Here is a 14,462-nt window from a genome sequence, read left to right on the forward strand (position 1 = left end):
CACCTTTCTCAAAACTGCCTCTTCCTGTCTCTGCACATGGGTCCTCAGTCCTCTCAGTTATCCTGATATGACTGCCCTTGGTAAATTGGGTCAAACAAATTACCTGGCCACAAGAAAAACAAAAAGACAAGCAGAGCACCCCGGTACTGTGTGCTCTCTCTAAGGCAGCTGATTTCAATTATCTAATTCTTGGAACAGTTCCATAAAGAGTGCTGGTGTGAGCCCAAGCCCTGGGGTGAAGCAGGGGGAAAAAAAAGGTTGGGGAGAGAGATGTACTGAGGAGTAGGAATTTCTTAGCCTGGTTATACCAATGCTATGAGCATGTTTTGCAGATGGACCCTCTCTGATAAAGTCAGTAGTGTTACATTTTAGATTTTTGAAGTATAAAACAGTGTAGCAATGCAGGAGATTCCCTTTCCTTACATGGGTAAGTCTTGCTGAACTGGCAAGTTCCCTTTATGATCAGACATTTATGTCCTAGTCTTAACAAATCTTAGGCCAGTCCTGAAACAGATACAGGGATGGAAAGGACACAAAGTACCTTACACTGGTGTAATTGTGACAAGCCCACGCTTCTCTGGATGCTTCCTTAAGAGCTTGTGTTTGGTGCCACGTAGGGATGATGCTCTCTTTCATGCTGCTGCGTGGGCTTTGCAAGGCAAAGGTGGCTCCTGCTAGCCAGCACATAACGGGACCTGATTTAGGTAAGGAGCTCTGGGATTTCTGGAGGTTACAGTGCTGTGTGGCCTGTTAACATTCTTTTTAAAAGAATATTGCTTGCAATTATGTTTTGATTGTGATCTTTAATACTTTTGGGTCTTGTCTTCTCACTGTCTATCTATGGGCTTTTGCTGATGTGAAAGACATGTAGAAAATTTCAGTATCTGCACAAATAATGCCCCAGAATATTAAAGGCTGCAGCTCATATGTGGCATTTTCAGTTTGTAAATTCCACTAACTCCTTTCACTGAAGGGTACGATTCAGGCCCCCTCTCCACACACAGTCTCAAATTGATTAGGAGCATCTACAAAAGAAAATTTGTAAAATAAATTGCCACAAACTTCACAGGTCCAATGAAAGCATAGCTGGCAGGATCCAAGGTAGATCACAGCTGCATGAGTACCTATCACAGTACAGCCTTGGGTGAGATTTATCATCATTAAAAAAAACCAATTTTGATCAAACCCCACTGAATTGCATGTATTTGCCAACTCCACATATTGACCCCAGCATAAACACTGAGATTGCTGTTCTCTGATCTTTCACATTGCCTGGAAAATGAATCTCTGCGTTTTGCCTTAATTTGGCATGGTGCTTAGAGCCCAGCATAATACACCAACTGGATTATTAACAGGAAGCAATGCATCTCCTGAAGATGAACTAGAACTCAAACACCAAGGGCAAGTTCCTGTTATCAAGGTAAAGGCAGTTCCTGCATACATCCCATTAGCACTGCCGGCACTTTCAGCCACACACATGTGCATCTCTCATTAACACTAATGGGCAAGACACACACATAGATCTTGGGCTAATACTGGTGAGAATTACATGTACGTGCAATGCTCATTAGCATTAATGAGGGTTCTCCTGTGGATCTCTAATGATCATTAATGGGAATTACACACATGTGTTTCTCATTAGCATTAGTGGCACAAGCATCTTCATTAATATTGATGGGAAATGCAGGAAGCCATATCTCCCATTAATATTAGGAGGAAAGTTGCACTCATTGCAAGGAAAAACTGACACATCCTCAATGAGGAAGTTTGAGCTGTTGTTAATTCTGTTCCAAAACAATTTCAGTTTGCACTGTCTTTCCATGAATTATCCTAGTCCCCATGACCTTGGCAACCAGGCATAAGTTTTGTTCCCACATGAATGAAGTAGTTCTGAAAAAGCCCAAACATTCTTTTTTTTGGAACTAGACAGCATGTCATCTCTGCGGGTTTTTTTAAGCAAACGTATTTCTGAATTGCTGCTATTTCAAAGAAAAGTCTGTATATGCTTTTCACAGCATAGGGTGGCACACACCAGCTGCTGAGTTATTGCCATAGGCACACCAATATAAGTTCTTGTCATCATAATTCCATTTTACATCATGCACTGATGCAGTATTGTGTTAAACTCTGACATGGCTCCTGATGAATGTAGTAGAGACTAAAGACCACAGCCTCCCCTCAGAGTAAAAAGTGATATGAATTTACTACAGGATAGAGCTAGTTACAAAGGCATTAAACTTCAGTAACCCTTTCAAAGATGTGCTCTCACGCCTGCCAAATGGTTTCCATTGGCCTTTCTGTAGGACTGTATTTTGAGTGTCCTTTAGAACATGTGCCAGGACTGTTGGCTACTGTCAGTGCCAGCTCAGGGGTCCATTGGCACGGCAGCCAAGGGCTTTGCTTCTGGGAGGATTTTCCCCTCTCTCTTCCCAGAGCCAGCACTGCTTGGGTGGGTGCTGAAGAGCAAGGCTGTCCAAGTGGTGTGAGCAGTGGTGACCAGACAGAGCTAAGGAAGAATGCTGATCTCCCCATCCGTTATGTATATGGAGATAAGGAAAGGTGGTGCATCAAGTCCTGAACTGGGAATCAAGTAGTTTGCTACCATATCTGTCCTGTCATTTGCTTCATATCTGTCATGGCCTGGTTAGTGGTCTGGGTGCTGCAGCCTTCCCAGAGGAGCATCCTTGGAAGGACACTCTTGGGTGCACAGGCACTCCCTGCCCTGCCAAGAGTGATCCCAGCTCTGAGCCCTGAAAAGGGCTGGTGAGTGCCTGCAGCGATTCAGGCAATACAAAACAGAGCCTTTCTATGCAGTTCCTGAGAAGGCTTTATTCAGCCTCTTCTTCAGAGGGGTCCAGGGAAGGGTCCCCTGCAGGGAGCGGGGGTTTATATAGGAACATCAGGACTAGTCAGCTGAGGGTTCAGGGCAGAACCAAGGGGAAGGACCAATGGGATACATCGACTCTGCATGGTGTACACAAAATTTGCATGGGCTGCAAGGGGGTGACTCCTTTCTGCTCACCACAACTGCATGGCTATTAGCTAGGGTTTCTCCCCCAGGGGGAGAGTAACAAGCTGGAGGATGAGAGTTTTTTCTCCACACGTACCTTATAATTATCGTATTTGTAGGACAAACTACTTTTTATTTTCTCTGGTATACCTACCACCTGAAACAGGATCTCTAGCTGCCACTGTAAGGGCTTAGCTACAGTTAATACAAACAAAAACGACCCCATCAGATAGAAGATGTTTAAAACAGAGAGCAATAGATTTAGTTTTATAAGTGCCCTTTGGTAAGAAAGTCTTATTGCTTTTCTCATTACTGTGCAGAATTAGAACAACTGTTGCCCATGCAAATTAGTTACAAGAAACAATATTTGCAACTAGCAGATGAAAATTAAAGGATTATATTTGGCAAACACAACTGCTAGATCAGATTCCCTAAGGCTGGGGGAGTACAGATCACACCTTCTGTGCTGCACAGGAATACCTCAGTGCAGGGAATGGCAGTCTGTACCACTGAAGTGTTGAGCCATTCCAGAGCCTTTTGGAGAGAAGCAGCAGGAGTGTGAGAGCAGTTTCCAACTCTCACAAGAGCTGTGCAGAGTGCCCGGTGTGAGCCTCTCGCCTGCCCTTGCTCTGCCCCCTTGGCAGCATGTGTTGCATGCTCCGTTAGCACAAATTGGTTCTGTGTTGCTACAGGGATGTAGGAGGTGTTGCTGCTTTCTTCACAGGCAGATGTTTTATTGCTGGGCTCCTTGACCACAGCCCCTGTATGGGCTCGGTATGTAACCAACTTCAATTCACATGAAAATTAACAACCAATTCAGAGAGGGCTGGCATAATGCATAAAACTGTTTACAACCCCAGACATTCAGACTCAGATATATCTTACATAAAGTGCACACACTTATCCATATATATACCCGTCCTGGAAAGTATAATGCAGGAAAGGTGATTCTAGTGTTAATCTACTCTAGGATGACAGATGTTAGAAGACATCAAGGAAAATCACAATAATGGTATTATGTCTGGCTACAGCAGCATTAAAGATTCTAATCTGTAACTACAGCTTTCACTTATAATTCAGACTTTAGCTGCCAAACAAACTAAATAATTTATCAGGTACAATATGTTCTAACTCTGCAGCTTGCAAAAACTGCAGCCATACCTTTATTTCAGAGTCACCAAATGGTGGAAATGTCAAGCTCTTCCTTAAAGTGCACCTTCCTCAATTCCCTTGGTAGACAGCACTGATTTTTTTTTTTTTCCTGAAGATGTTTTATTATTTTTCTACTTTTCATCAGGGTGGGGTTGCCATGGCAATAAAGTAGGATGTCTTGCTGGATTTCACCTTTGCTGTCTTGCTTCATATGGTTCTCTCTCCTCAGAGCAAACATGGTGGACACAATGCACATACAGATGTCTGATTTCAGATTTCTTTCTCGAGTGTGCTTGGCAGCTGCTCTCCTGAGACAGGCAAGGCAGCACTTTGCAGGCAGCACTTCACTTTACATTCATCTTCCCACTCTCTAGTGGCCACCATCACGTCTCCCTTGCTTTCTGAGCTCTCCTTTAAGATGGACAAATCTTTTCATGAAAGACTTGCTTCCAGTGTAAAGAAAAACTTTATGAAATATGAAATATTTCATATGAAATGCTTAAGCATTTCAATTAACCAAATGACCAAATCAATTGTCCTCTCAAAGCTGGTTGAGGTAAAGTGGCAAAATATGCTGCAATAGTTATAAACACCCATTACATATCCCAGTAATCTGCCCAGAGTTACCCCAGAGTTACTGGATTTAAAAGGATGAGTTTAGGTTGTGATGCTGGTGAACTGGGTCTCACCTTTCCATATGTCAGTGTTCATTGCCAGACCAGTTTTCCCAGTTAGATTTCTCCCAGGAAGAAAAAGTTAAAAAATTAAATCACTCACTGGGTTGAAGAGTTTTCATTTTATATATCTTTCCTGCATCCTTCAAAAATAGATTATAAATCTGTTATCTATATCTGAATTTCACAGTGGTAACATCTCAGAAATCCAGATGAAAAGAATGGTAAATGCAGGCTTAAGTCACAGTCCTTCAGTGAACATTGCAGATCAACTCTTCTCTCCTTGTGGAGTACCATCAGTGGAAATAGCTGAAATTTCAGGGTACACTAATGAATGATGCATCCCATGCCACAAAATTATCACTAATATCACAAATATTTAAAACTCCATATCCAGTAGCTATATGTCACAAAAGAATTTTTAAAATACATGACATTTTTAGTATGATGGGATTTTTTCCCTTTGGTGTTTGGATTCCTCTTTGCAATTCTACCAAAGTAAAATAGGGATGTACTACATGAGCTCCTGTGGATTAGCCATGATGCCTTTCTTTGTCACTTTCCAATACTCTGCTTGTAATGCCCAGGCTGAGAAAATGTTTCTCAATTTCCAGGTCAATGGTTTATCCTCTGCTTTCCTTCTTTCTGCCTTACTCACTAGAGTAGCATTAAGTTTCCCTTTGATTTTGTTAACATTGCCTTGGCAGAACATCAGTGTCATTTTAAAGTATCATTACAATATTTGTTCTTCTGACTCCGCTGGTCTCTGCCTGCCAGTCCCAATTTTTTTCTTGGAAAGATACTATTAGCATAATTATTATTCAAACATTATAGCACCCCAGAGACATGGGCATTGTCTCACTTTTCCATTTAGTTAATGCCATAGGAAACTTACAATCTGGGTAGAAGACAAAAAATAACATATGTATATCAAGACAGATAAGAAGAGTGCTTCAAGGCTACATGACTCTGCATGCTAAGCAGCACTGATACTAAGCAGCAGCACTGTGATAGTGTCTCTTACTTTTGGTGCATTATAATAAAAGAGATTGAAGAGGAACCTCCAGTAGCTGTTCCTTCAGAAGCTCTTTCACAGGATGGAGTACAGCAAAGAGCATGAAGTTGCTTCTCTGAAAGTCTTGTGATTGGTGTAAGACATTGGCTTATCAGATGAATGGGTGGTAGGAATTGATTTCTTAGCAAAGTCACTCAGAAGATTGAAGAAGATCTGTGATGTGGGAAGGTTTAGTGCAAATTATTTTGCTGACCTGGATCATCTGTTTCCAGCCTGGTAGTAATGGTCTGCTCATAACAGGCTTACTGCTGCTATCATGATGAGGAGAATTTCTATTTAAGAAGACAGACTCTACTCTTTCTGCCCCAAATTAATATTTCTGTGCACGACATATCACAGCCACAGTGATAATTGTGGTTGTAGAGTAAGCTGTGCCTTGGCTGCTTCTCTCCAGGTTATTTTTCAGGACAGAGGCCATACTTCCTGCTATTTTGGACAGGACCAGGCCATCTTGTGCCTTTTATACCAAATCTTAGCCCAGTTTATCAACACATGTGGCACAGCTTCAGCTGGCACCATCTGGGACAGTGCCTGATTTTAGTGACCTAAAGGCAGGTTCTGCACAAAAAAACTCCAGTGTTCATTCTGTTGCCTGAAATGTGCAGCATGTGTAGGTCTCTTGTCCTGGAAAGCTGTGCTATGTCTGCTATTTTCTGACTTGCTGCTATTTTAGGAATGCACCAAACCCCAGGAATTATATGAAAAGAAAAAAAATCAGACTGTTTTCAAAGGTATTTACATTGCTTAGCATTTTTATCAGGAAGATTTCAAAGTATTTTGTGTGAATATTACTATTATCCCCAGATTATAACTGGTAGGGCTCAGATAACATACAGATCAGCTATTTCCTCAAATCCATAGGAGAGTTGTGATGAAATTAGGAATGGGATCCCCCATCTTGGCTTTCTATTCCATGTTGTAACTATCACACATCTCCATGTCATGTACATTTCTGACAGTTACAATTTAATCCAGCTGCACTCCCTGCCACTTAATTCAGTGACAATATGTGCATTTGCAGGAGTGGGGTGGAAGGGCCTATTTTTTGGGCAGGCAGTGTGTGCTGTTTATAGTCTAAAAAGCGTGTACTGTGAAAATCTGATGGCTCTTGAAAATATCTTCCTGGACATTTTGCTGAGCCTGCCAAGAAAACTGATAATTAACAAAAGTAATTTTTGTGACAGAAACAAAAAGGCTGGCCATATGCTTTGCTTATAGTCCTATACCATTCCTCTGTTAGAAAAATGGAACTTCAACCAGCACCGAGAAGCATTAGAACTGAAAATACAGTTCATTACTTACCATGTTTACCTTGAATAAAAATATAATTCAGTTTTTATGTTCAACTGAATTATTAGAAACATCTAAACATTTGATTAGCAAGTTTTTCTAGGCCCAAGTACTAGTGGCTGAGCCAAGGTGCTGAAGCATGTTATGGTGTGGTATTACCTGTGTCAGCAGATGTTAATTCAACATGTCAACAGTTGATTCAAATAATGTAAAAAAAAATAGATAACTGCCTCAGATTTTATTATTCTGGGGGGAAAAGTCAACTGAGGATGATTCCCAGCTGCTGCTGAGAGAAAAAAATCTCATGGGCTTCACTGCTGTAGAATCAAGCCAATGCAACGCAACAGTGCAACTGCAATAAGGATGGACTACACAGAGGTGTTTGATATGTATACATGTGAACACATTTATGAAAAGTATTTTATTTAGCACTTCAAAAAGTCTTTCAGGCCAGTGAAATGCCTTAGCTTTTTCCTATTTAATATTTCAGTAATAGCAAATCTCATGGAATATTGGCACATATAATCATTTCTGTGTGTTAAGATGGTAAAGTTATTCACAACTTTCATGTGAACAGCAGGTTTCTTTAAGAACTATCTATGTTCACTATTTTTTACTTGGCAACAGAACTATGAACAACTCTTGTCTAGAGCAGGGGAATGACAATACTCAGTCACCCTTTAATTCACTTACTGCTGAGATGCCCAGTAAGTCTGTTAATTGTAGTGGTCACTTGTGGCAAGAGCAGCAGTAGCCTGGGAAGCAGAGCAAGCCCTGCGACCTCCTTTTTCTAGCTGCTACAAAAATCTATTTAGGTGGAAGATTCCAGCTTCTTTCTGCTGACCTGTGCTGGATTCAGGTTACTGTCCTAAAAGGAAAAGCCTGGCAAGGGCCATGAAAAACTTTGAATGCATTTATTTTTAGGACTCAAGCAGAGGGCAAGCAGAGATGAGTAAGACTTTGAATAACAGAAGATCACTACTCTTCAAACAAATAGTGACTATCTGACCTATAATTTAAGATAGCTCATGGTATCTTATTTCTTGTGGGTATTTGACTACATGTAGTCAAAGAGGCAAAGGAATTCTGGTATCAGCACAATCCATATGATGATGAGCCAGAGTTCTTTCAGTAAAGAACTGAGGTACATTTTGTCTGTGCAACTGGATGAGAACCATTGCAGTACACATGATGGTTATTCTTCAGCTGTGTGATGTCTTCAATATTAACCATTGTCTTCATTTCCCCATGTGAGTAGCTCCCTGAAAAGGAATACAGTATCAATAATCTTGAAGATTTGAGAAATTTTTGATATGTACATGCTTTAATTACCTTGCCAAACAGAATCAATAAGGAAATATCTGTTGTCTTGAAATAGGTTCAGAAAAATTGAATAGAATATTTGTATGTGTTTATCAAACAGCCCAGATCAGAATACTCTTGTTTTCAGAAATTGGATGCAATGTGGCTTAAAACAGCAAGAAAAAAAATTCCTTTCTGATTAAGGAATACTGGGAAGGGAAGGACAGTCTCTGATTTCAATGCTCATTTTAGAAACACTCTGTGTGAATACAACATTAATACAGATCTGAAGGATTTAAATCCTGTTTAGGGTGATACAAACCCACAGTTCTTAACAGCCACATTGCTCAACCTTAGAGAGCAGGATTTTATTGCCACTTTCAGAAAGGCTAGAAGCTCTCTCTGGAAACAGGAACCAGTTAATGTCATCACAGCAGACACCAAGAGACATCAGTGAGGGCTGTAACTTCAGACAAGCATCTCAGAACAAAATCAGAAAAACTCTTTAGTGACAAAGATTCAGCATTAGTGCAAAAGCTTCTGGTTATAAAATAGTGAGGCAGGAAAAAAAGACATGTTGTATAGGTGAAATCTCAGCAGACTGGTTCAGTTTTTTTCAGGAAAGCATTAGCAAGGTTTTAAATAGCTGCAACCTGCATATTAAAAATGCCCATGTGTATAATACATGAATAAGGGCACCTTGGCTGAATACATTATGGAACAGAACTGTCATCTTTACCCCCTTCACAGCCACACTTTTGCTTGCTTATGTGAACAGTCAAGAATAGTGATGAGCACTTATCGAAAGTTAAATTAGGCAGTCAATCAATAGATTAAGACTCTATTAAAAAAAAAAAAAAAAAGCATTCCTCCACCAGTCCCTTTCTCTCTACCACTTTCTAAAATCAGGCCATTTCTCTGCAGCTCTTTATTTAGACACAAAGACTGGAAAATGATCATGTTTTATCTACAGACTGACTGAGGCTTTTTTGTGATTCATTCACCTGCTGCTCCAGCAAAGACATAATCCCATCTTCATTTATATACCTAAGAGACAATTCAGACACAGGAAAGAACGTCTGCTACCAAAAGAAATCTGCTACATCTGCTGTGCTTGATATATGTGAAGTGTGGCAAAAAATCTCTCTGCAGCTGTTTGTCTTTGTATTTAGCATGAGACAATGTAATAATGCACTTGTAGGGCAGGAGTGGCTCATTGAATATTTCAACAAGATATGTAGATTTTATGCTGTGCTATTCAAAAACAAACAAAAAAAATTACAGATTTTGACTAGCCATATATTCCTGACCCATAAGCCTATTTCAAGAAAAAGAGGCACAGAATTTTTTTATCAAAGTAGTTTGACTTTCTACCCTTAAGTATTGTTTTCCTGTGTAACCATTCTGTTGTAGCTCTCAGTAGAAGGACTAGCAATTCTGCTTTTTAAAGATGCACTCTCTCTAATGATGAAGGGAAAAAAAGATTGTAAGCTTTCTGGTTGAGGTAGCTCTTGTCTGTGCTGCTGGATTTTAGCTCTCAAGGGAGTGGAACAATGTATAGCTCCAAGAGATGAAGCTTCTGAATTGCTGTTATCAGTGAGAGCTTGCTGAGAAAATGAAGTGCATGCCTACGCTTCTATTTCATAGTCCATGGAAATTAACACCATTTTAGGCCCTGCATGCAGGCCTTTACAGATACCTGGAATGTATTTTTTCCATCTGACTCATGTATGTCTCTGTGAGTCATTTATGGGACTTTCATATGCAGAGGTAGTTTTTAGGCTATTTATGATACTTCTTTGAGTATATTTAAGCCCTTCTTTTTAACAGAGGCTCAGAACACAAGGAAAAGAAATTTCTTCTGGACAATAATTTACAATTCTAGAAATTACAATGCTGTTCAGATGGAAATCCCTTCCTACTGGGATTAGAGCAATGGCGCAACTGAGTGATGCTATAAAAGGTGCTTTATTGCATAGTCTATCAGTCTCATGTATGGGTGAGACATTTAAGATGTTACATTTAACACCATCACCTCAGAAACCAATTAAATTCTAGTTACAATGTCTCTTATAAAGTTTTAACCAATCAACAAGTTACAGAAAACTCACCAGCATCTTCATAAACCAATCATTAATTGCTTTGTCTCACATGATTCTACTGCAATGTGTCTTTTCTTATCCAATCATGTAACACAACAGAAACTTACATTGCTACATTTTAAATTTCTTACTAACTCTATAACAGGCTCTATGTTAAGCTTTAAAGTCTTCTATTATCTTGCTTAACATATTTATTTAGTTGTATAAGGCATATGTCTACTTGCTCAAAACATGCTTGAAACATATTTCTACTTGAACTACAAACTTCTATTCTTACTTCATGTTTGTATAGCTTCATTGTTCTGAAGCTCCAAGCCTTTTCCAAGGTCAAACACTGTATCCATCTCTATCTCTGGGCCTGTACACTTAAGGCCTTGAGAGCTCTCTGTGCATTCTCACACCTTCCTATTGTAACCACAAACAATTTCCAAGGCAGATTCTTATTTACTATATTTAATCATAAGGAAATCTGTTTTGCCCCTTCTTGTGTGACCTGCACAAATCATATGACCTTGGCAAGCCTCAGCATTCCCATGGCCCAGAGCTGGAGAAGAGTCCAGGGTGAGGCAGGGGCAGGGCAGAGCCCCCAGCCCTCGGCAGGCTGTGCCGCGCTGGGTGCGGGAGCTGGCGGGAGGACAGAGCCACAGAGGTCACCAGCAAGCCTGGGAGACAAAACCTTGGCAACCTACCCTGTACCTGGGAACAAACACCAGTTCTGCAGGGAGAAAACAAAAGATGCAAGAGCGTTAAAATGGCAGAGCTACTGGCTTTTCTGAAAGAAAAAATAAAATCAGCAGACAAAGGCATTGGCAAACAAAGGACTCAGGGTTTATTGTTACCTCCAGTTTCACTGAGATTTCACTGTTTTTGTGTTTTGCACCATCTCATTACAATAAGGGCATGAAATTAAATTTCCTTTCTTCTCCAAGACTGTTTGCAATTTGCTTCCACATCAACACATGGTCTTTGAAAATGGCTGCCAAATTTTGAAGATGATAAAACAAAGCAATCAATTCCTGTTTAAAATAATCAGATAATAGTTAGCAAAAAATTCTTTGTCTGCCTTTTCAAACCCCTATTGAGATAAAAGGGGTTTGTGTGTGAAAAAATCAGCAACCTCCAAGACATGGCACTTTTGTGGGAAGGTTGGAATGGTCTTTTCAGGGTTTTCTCTTTATTTTGAAAATTTTTAGAGATATAGATTTGAACAGACCAAAGAAAGGGATGAGCCACCCTAAAAGAAAAGTATGAAACAATATTTAAATGATGTGTGATTTCATTCTTGCCTGAGGGCATGCTGAATTCATCAAGAGAGTCCCCCAGGATATTTCACAGTGTGGTGGTACACAGACTGCTTCCCTGACAGGTCATTACTGCACATCATGCTGGGATCAGGTACACAGCATGCTGGTGGCTGCTGTACCTGCCTTTGTCTCAGGGCAGTCCCTGTAAACATAGGTCAAGGACTCTGTCTTTGGCATCTCGGATGTCCAAGCAGACTCACAGGATGAGAGATTGGTTTCCACTACAGGACAGAGCTGTCGGGAAAAGTTATCTTCAATTCAGAAGGTTTATAGACAGGTTTCTTGAAAAAGTGAGGTGCATAACACAGTCAGCTGTGTCGGGTTGGCTTCTTGAAGAACTCCTTTCTGACTTCATGTACAGAAGCAGCCTCTGAGTGACTGAAATAAATAGATTAAAAAGCAGGAGGGAGTACAGCAGCGAGTATAAAACAATTGGAGGACTGAATTAAAAATACATATTAGAGATGCATTAGAATGAATGAAACTGCAAGTAAAAACCACTTTGTTAGTGGGTGCAGTGCAGGCACGCCTCCCAGGCAGCAGCAGAACAGTCTTTCTGTGTTGCATGGTGTATCTCAGATGAGAAAATCTGGGCTTGGTATGAGAGTTCTGTGTGACTGTTTTGAAGCCCAGGCTGGCTCCTCTGGACTTGCAGGAGGTGTCACTGCACTGATGGCCCTGGAGAAGGAGGGTATCCTCTCCCAAGCAACCTTCCTCTGGCAAGAAATTACCGTCTGTCCGCGGCCCACATTCTGCCCAGTCAAGCAGCAAAGCAATAATGAAATAAAAAAACCTGAGTTCTTAAAGACAGATTGGGCTGAGTTTGGTGATCCAAGACCTTTATCTACTTAGGCCTTCAGAAGTTTGCGTTGTTTCTGCAAACAGTTGGTGAATAAAGGTTTTTTAATAGTAGCTGATGTTTATAATGATTTTGAGAGCAAATCACCCAAATCTTCTGCTTTGTAAATAGTGCAGATGTGAAAGTTTTAGGAATACATGGAAAATGGGAAATACAGTGATACTTCCGTCCAGCAAAATAGACAGCCTTCCAAAGGCAGGCAAAAATTTAGGGTTTTCAGACATGCAGGTTATTTAGGTCTGTTTGCATTTAGATTCAGAACCTGAAAAATTCATTTCCTGGCAGTACTACTCTCCTCCTAAAACTAATATACCAGTTTGCAATAATAACAGATAGATGCTCAGGGCATGGCCAGGCAATGAGAAAAAAGGTTATATATTCAATTTTTATGCTAGATTAAAAGAATTTGACTTTTGGCCAGTTAAAATAATTTTTCAAATCCACTGTGTTCTTCCTATAACCTTTTTGATTACTTGGACATAGATCATGTTTTTGAAATATGGTAAGAGAATACGTCTATTTATTATTAGAGTGGGAGGTGTAATCTATGGCCTTATTGTTCTTATTTTAAATCTGCATGAACATTTCTTATTACAGGAGAATAGAAAAATGTGGGAATCAATAAATAGTGTTTCAGTACGAGCTAGCAGAACTGAGGAAGTGCAGTTGGGGATAGAAAATGGCTAGAGGCTGCTTTGTAGTTTTTACTAATCTACAGTGTGAAATCTTCACCTATGTACTTCTCCTTTCTTCCTTTCTTGCTTCTTTCTTAGAAATAACTTCAGTCAGTTTATTGATTTGTTTTTACCCCAGATTTTTAAATTGTAAAAGCTGTGACTCCTGGTTTCACCAGATACCTGTCTCCTTGACAGCACTTGTAGGCTATTGAATCAGCACTAGAATCACAGCTACCTTGTATGTTTGGAAAAGTCCTTGGTTTATGAAGGCCCTGCCAGATCATTGCATGGGAACAACAGAAACCAAGGCTATCTTACTGTACTTCTTTGCAACACAGAAGTGTACATTGGTGTTTTATGTAAGGTTTAGTAAGAGGTTCTTTGAGCACTCACGTTTTTGAGCCAAAAACATAATAATATGACAAATAGGAGACAGGATGTGGAGGACACGTGAATATGACTAATCAATGCATACTCATTCTCTGTTTGATCTGCCTTACAGAATTTAATCCTGCTTCTTTGTGGATACAGATGGCTCTTTTGCACCACAGCCAGCCTTGGTTTTTCCACATGAAGACAGAAAACAGTGGATGGCCACATGGGAGTGCATGGGTGATGGACTGCACAAAGCTAAATTCCTTCACTTGCTCATGTGCCAGCAACATAATGGAAGTAAATAGATGAAGGACTAATAATTCTAGAATAGAAATAAACTTAATACTGTACACAGAAAAAGCAGCCAGTAAATGTCCTGTTGTCATATCACAGCAGGAAATGAGACTTCTCTGCCTCAGCTTCCCCATCTATGGTGGAGTTGGTCCACAAAATTTCTTGGGATCCAAAAATTTTTAAACCCAGTCATAGATCAGGCAACTTTTCTTACAGGAGACTATTCTTAATTAAAAATGGCTTTTAATCAGAACACTTTCCTTTATTCCCATCTGCTCTTGTAATGTCCCATAATTTCTAATTTCTGTATTGCATTATTCTCCCAGCCCACTCTCTGAAGTTCCTCTC

At 40.1% G+C, this 14,462-nt stretch overlaps 1 long non-coding RNA gene across 2 annotated transcripts; it reads left to right on the forward strand.

The window, feature by feature from the left end:
- Window positions 1-252: 252 nt before the first annotated feature.
- Window positions 253-14,174, forward strand: LOC148183677 (uncharacterized). 2 transcript variants are annotated; one of them, XR_015773381.1, is made up of 3 exons: window positions 253-427; window positions 618-704; window positions 13,948-14,174. It is a non-coding gene; the product is annotated as an uncharacterized LOC148183677 (long non-coding RNA). The 2 variants fall into 2 exon arrangements; XR_015773380.1 differs by lacking the exon at window positions 13,948-14,174 and adding an exon at window positions 2,434-3,397.
- The last annotated feature ends 288 nt before the right edge of the window (window positions 14,175-14,462 follow it).

The sequence above is a fragment of the Pseudopodoces humilis genome, chromosome 10 (assembly GCF_049639895.1).
Source record: "Pseudopodoces humilis isolate 2021_Gansu_Grassland_sample_001 chromosome 10, ASM4963989v1, whole genome shotgun sequence".
Classification (NCBI taxonomy): Eukaryota; Metazoa; Chordata; class Aves; order Passeriformes; family Paridae; genus Pseudopodoces; species Pseudopodoces humilis.